This window comes from Aethalodelphis obliquidens, unplaced genomic scaffold (genome assembly GCF_003676395.1).
Source record: "Aethalodelphis obliquidens isolate GAN/ISIS:26980383/991018 unplaced genomic scaffold, ASM367639v1 scaffold14, whole genome shotgun sequence".
Taxonomy (NCBI): Eukaryota; Metazoa; Chordata; class Mammalia; order Artiodactyla; family Delphinidae; genus Aethalodelphis; species Aethalodelphis obliquidens.
This window is the reverse complement of record NW_020837958.1, coordinates 30,437,489-30,443,530: the sequence shown is the minus strand read 5'-3', so window position 1 is coordinate 30,443,530 and position 6,042 is coordinate 30,437,489. Positions and strand designations below refer to the sequence as shown.

General features: G+C 38.7%; 1 protein-coding gene across 1 annotated transcript in view; it reads right to left on the bottom strand.

The window, feature by feature from the left end:
- LOC113625176 (calcitonin receptor-stimulating peptide 2-like) overlaps positions 1-3,749 on the bottom strand; it is an 8,417-nt gene extending 4,668 nt beyond the window's left edge. The window contains 2 exon segments of the mRNA XM_027115674.1: positions 2,492-2,591; positions 3,610-3,749. The gene's annotated coding sequence lies outside the window, so the exon portion shown is untranslated.
- Positions 3,750-6,042: the final 2,293 nt, after the last annotated feature.

The following is a 6,042-nucleotide window of genomic DNA, read 5'->3' as shown; positions in this document are numbered from 1 at the left end:
AAAAAAAAAAAAAAAAAAAAAAAAAAAAAAAAAAAAAAAAATGGGGGTGGGAAGGGTGAAGGAGGTGGGTATAGAAGAAAAAAGAACAACTGAAGGACATTGTGTGATGGCAATGAGATTTACTTGGAGGTTAGTTGGGAGACATTGATAATGCTTATTGTATTTTAATTTTGAGAGGAACGCGAGCCTGAGCTGCTGGTTAGTGCTTCTGGAAGAAGCAGTCTTCAAGGAAGCCACCTTTCAGTCAAATATAAAATGGGGCTGGTGCCTTGTTTTCTCCCTACGTTTTACAGCTCATGCCCTCATGAGGAATTTTATTCCCTCACACTGCTTCATCCATTCTCTTCAGTAAGCATGCTTATCCGCATCTGTGATGGTCCCTGGTCAGTTTTAGAAGTACACAGAAGCTACTCTAGATATTTTAAGCAGAAAGGCATTTCATACAGGAACTAGATGTTAAAAAATAATGTGTATAGTTCCGGAAGATGCTACATTTACCATAACCAAAAGGTGGAGACTGAGAAGTCCACACACTTGAATTGTAGACATGAAAAAAGCCCCATGGAGCCTGTGATTCAGGGATCAGGACGCTGCCCTGTGCTGCCACAACTACCTTTCAACACCAGTGACATCCTGGACCCAGGGATGCTGCTGTCGAACTCCTGGCTTCTTGACTGCTTGCCAGCAGAAAACAGAAGAGCAGGAAGATAGAACTCTCTGACTCTGCCTTCCAATTCTCATATGAGATATCTAATTGGAAAAAAATTGCATTCAGACACTGCCTTTAAGGAAGTGTGGGAAAAATCAATGTAATCCATCACACTAACAGACTAAAAAAGAAAAATCACATGATAGTATTAATAGATGCAGAAAAGGCATTTGACAAAATCCAACACCCATTTATGATAAAAACTCAGAAAACTAGCAATAGAGGGGAACTTCCTCAACTTGATAAAGACTACAAAAACCCTGCAGTAGCTTTATACTTAATGGTGAGAGACTCGAAGCTTTCCCACTAAGATCAGGTACAACAATGCCCTGTTTTACTGCTCCTTTTCAGAGTCATACTGGAAGTCCTTGCTAGTGTAATAAGGTAAGAAAAGGAGATAAAAGGTATACAGGTTGGAAAGAAAGACAAAACAAAAAAACACCCAAAAGAAACAAAAAAAATCTCCTCCTGGAGCTAATAAGTGATTATAGCAAGGTTGCAAAATACAAAGTTAACATACAGAAGTCAATTTTTTTCCTATATACCAACAATGGACAAGTGGGATTGGAAATTAAAAATATAATACTGGTTACATTAGCACCACCCAAAATGAAATAGGTATAAAGCTAACAGAATATGTACAAGATCTGTATAAGGAGAACTACAAAACTAATGAAAGAAATCAAATAATAGCTAATAAATGGAGAAATATTCCATGTTCATTGAGAGGAAGACTCAATATTGTCAAGATGTCAGCTCTTCCCAACTTAGTTGATCTACAGATTCAATGCAGTCCCAATTAAATCCCAGCAAGTTATTTTATGAAAGTTGACAAACTGATTCTACAGTTTATTTATTTTTGGCTGTGCCATGCGGCATGTGGGATCTTAGTTCTCTGACCAGGGATCAAACCCATGCCCCCAGCAGTGGAAGTACAGTCTTAACCACTGGAACAGTAGGGAAGTCTCTGATTCTACAGTTTATTAGGAGAAGCAAAAGAACCAGAATAGTCAACGCAATCTTGAAGGAGAAGTACAAAGTTGGAGGATTGATGCTGCTTGACTTTAAAACTTACTATAAAGCTACAGTAATCAAGACAGTGTGGTATTGTTGAAAGAATAGACAAATAGATCAATGGAACAGAATAGAGAGCCTGGAAATAGACCCCCCATAATATAATCATCTGATCTTTGACAAAGGAACAAAGGCAATGCAAAAGAAGTATGGGTGGTGTTTTTGTTTTCCAGTTGACTGGGAGAGTTGGAAGAAACCATTTTCATTATAATAGCCAAGTGCTGTGAATATTCTCAGCCTGTCACAGTTAAGGCTTAAACCAAAGGAGTGGATCTCTAATAATGGAACTTCATCTATCAGTGAGAGAAAGTATTTTTTCTCTTAGTGCTGGAAGGGCTTTTCAGATCTTAACACATAAATGATCCTTTACCAACTTTACCTTTGGCCTTCTGGTACCTTACGGTTATGACTATCCAGTAGAGAACAAAACCCTCACTTTTCTATTTATCACTACTCAGGAATGTGTTATGTTCTCATATGTAATTTTGTAATTGAGATGATCAACTAGGTTGTCCCACCTCAGGCTCTTACTATCCTCCATTGTGGTGAAACACAACTCTGAGTGCACATAATGGAATGTGCAAAGGAGGCACATCTGTGCTGGTTGTACACTCTGCACTGCAGGAGCTCTGTGGGGGCAAGCACCAAGTCCCAGGCCAGAGCCACAGCCATCCAAGAACTGGCAAGGAGCCCAGGAGACACTCTCACCTGATGCTGCTCCTCAGGATGAGTCTTGGAGGGACGGTTTTCAAAGGGCAAGAAAGAGGCTCTCACTGCTGCACTCTTCTCTACTGTAAGTGTTACCATTCTGCACACAGAAATGTGAGAGCCCTAGACAGGGTATTCACATTTCTCCAGACACCCATCCCACCCTGCAGCCTGAAGATGGGATCCTTGCCATGAAACAGTGAAGTCTTTCACTTCATCTTTCACAAAACATCCTCGTTGTGATCAAATCCATAGACAAACATTATCAACTGTTTTCTGTCACTCTAAGAGCAAATGTAGGAAGCTGTTTCTATTTTCTGAGCACTGAGAGAACATAATATATGATTACAAGGAAAGCTTTATGTTCTGAGAGACTTTTAGTGATTCTTGAGACCACTCCTCCTTACTATCCCCCAAGGGGAGGTGAGGATGGGGGAGGAGGCATCTCATCAGTGCTGTTAGACTGCTTGAGCCATGGATCAAGTTCCCCTTTGCTAATGTAGCCAAGGGAAGAATGCCAAAGAAGGAATGCTCCTTAATTTAAGTGAACTGGAGGTATTTACAGAATGGAAATCAATCTGTTTTGAAATTTAAAAAATGATCTGAACAAGGATCCTCTCCTGATCGATATTATGGTTAGATTAGAGTTTACTGATGTGGATTTCAGGCAAGGATGACCTCAGGATCATCCTTTTTGGATCTTCTCCCTCCTGCTGCTGCCTCCTTCTTCACGTAAGGTCCAATCTGAATGGTGTTCTCATAGGAACTTTCTAATGGCCTGACCCTAGGCTGTTACTTATTTTGACAACATCCTGACCAAAGGCCTTATCTTGGAACATCAGGCAGCTTGAGGGGCAGTGAAGAAATCCTTATTTGGGACTATTATATAGACCTTTGTTATATAAACCTTCGTAATTGTTGCCAAAACAATTGTAAAACATGGCTTATGTTAATCAATGAATCTTATTGAAACCGTGGTCTAGAATTCCAGGAAAAATTGACATCTAGAGGTCAAAAAATTAAAGACAAGGATACACTTATGTCTTTGTCTGTTCAGGCTGCTGTAACAGACTACCATGGACTGGGTGGCTTTTAAACAACAAAAATTTATTTCTTACCATTTTGGAGGCTGGGAAGTCCAAGATTAAGGTACTGGCAGATTTGGTGTCTGGTGATAGCCCACTTGCTGGTTCATACATAGATGGCTGTCTTCTCGCATGGCAGAGGGGCAAAGGAGCTCTCTAAGGTCTCTTTTATAAGGGCACTAATCCCATTCATGAGAGCTCCACCCTCAAGAGCTAATCACCTTCCAAAGGCTCTACCGCAAAACCAGTTGGGTGACCTTGGCTCATGCTTAGTGTCCCAGTGGGGCTATTAATACCACCCCCTTTCACTGTCAGAAGGATACCAGTATGGACAGTGTCTTAGTCCATTTGGGCTTCTGTAACAAATTACCACTGACTGGTTAGCTAGTAATCAACAGAAATTTATTGCTCACATTCCTGTATTCTGGAAGTCCAAGATCAAGGTGCCAGCATGGTCAAGTGGGGGTTCGCTTCCTGGTTAAATATATGGTTGTCTTGTTGCTGTATCCTCACATGGTGGAAGAGGATAGGGATCTCTCTGGAGCCTCTTTATAAGGCACTAATTCCATTTATGAGGGCTCCAATCTCATGGCTTAAGTATCTCCCAAAGGCTCCACATACTAATATCATCACATTGGGTATTGTGTATGGACACAAACATTTCAGACCATAGGCAACAATAAATCTTATTGTTGCCTAATATATACGTCATTAGTCTAGGGTATGTGGTCAGTCAGTGTAAACTCTGTGATGGTATCATCATTAGATGAGACCTAGTACTATAGAAGACAGGAGAAATAGACTGCACTGGAGGTGAAAAGAAGGAAGACAGATCCCATAAAAAGATAAAGCTGCTGATAGGCAAGCCCTTTATCCTTTAGGCAACAGAATCTACTACACCTCTGATATCTGAAATACATATGTCAAATATGAGAGGTATGTGAAGTATTTGAATGAGAATGTGTAATTTATTAGGATACATATTTATAATTATTCATCCTTTACTAAGTGCAATTTTTTAGCTGCTGGAAATAGAAAAATGAACAAGAAAAGGATTCTGCCCTCAGGGAATACTAGATCTACTTCAGTGTGTATTAACAAGCTCTCTTCAATCTTGGAGTCATTTTCATAAGCCCAAGTTACAGAAAATCTTTACTTCCCAAATCACTTCCCTCAAGGAACTCTACCACATACTTAGAAAAGGTCTTGAACTCCTGATCTATTTATAAAAGCATGGAACATAAAAATGAAATCAAAAAATTTTAGGCAATCATCTAGAATTTTCTATCCAGCAAAACTCTGAATTTTCTGTAATGATGTAAATATTCTGTACTTTTGCTGTCTGATGCCATAGCCACTAGCCACGTGTAGTTATTGAACACTTGATATTGGCTAGGGCAACTGGGCAACTGATTTTTAAATGTTATTGAATTTAAATATAAATTGCCACATAGCTAGTGGGTACTGTTTTGGACAGTACAGATTCTAGACCTTTTTTGATTCTCAGTTAAAATAGTCAAGTTTTTTGCTCTTTTTACTTGGATGTTTTAGCACTGTAGGGGTATGACATATGTCCTAAATGAAAGTGGGTAAATCACAGGAATGACAATTCTACAGTCTCCATATTTAATGAGAGAAATGTATTTATTCACTCAGTCAAATTAGATTTATTGAGCACAACTGTGTGCTGGGCACAATGATGAGATATGATGTACATGGACTTGCCCCCAGGGGATTATAGGGCTTCAGGATAAATAATTCATCAGTGCTGGTAATGGGAATCATTTAGTGCCCATCTTAGAATATTTTTTCTACTCTTTTTCCTTTCCCAGACACCAAATCAGATGTATCAGAAGTTTCTGGCTGCTTAAGCCTTAAAGTAAACAGAGGTCAGGCAATATCTCTGTACTGTGAAAAGGGGACTTCCATGTCCTGATGTGACTGAGAATAAGGTATTTAATTTCCTGTCCATTAAAGAAAAATATTGAGAAGCCCAGGCAGGAGAGATTTAGAGGCATTTCTTATGAAGATTAACTTACTGGTGAAGTATTATTTATAAAACTAAGTAAAAAAAGAAATCAAGAAAATGATAGAGACTTCATCTGTTTTCTTTTCTAATATCTGTACGTTGGAGGAAGACGTAATGATATTCCTGGCACGTCATTTTGCCCTCCGGAGCCATCAAACATTGTAGATGTGATTAAGTAGAATTATTTAAATATGGTCATATATCTTTACCTTTCTGGTCAATCACAAGTTCTGGTTATTTTTTTTTTAATAAAGAGTTTTTGATTTTGTTTTTTGTGTTTTAAAATGTAACCCAAGTATCCCAAAGTCCCCAGGCCTCTTGGGGTCATTCTTTTATTTAATATTCAAATAAAAATGGCTTAAGCTCCCATTCTACATAATAGCAAGTTCTAGTTTTAACATATCTTTCCTTTAAGTTTAACTTTCTTTCTTTCTTTT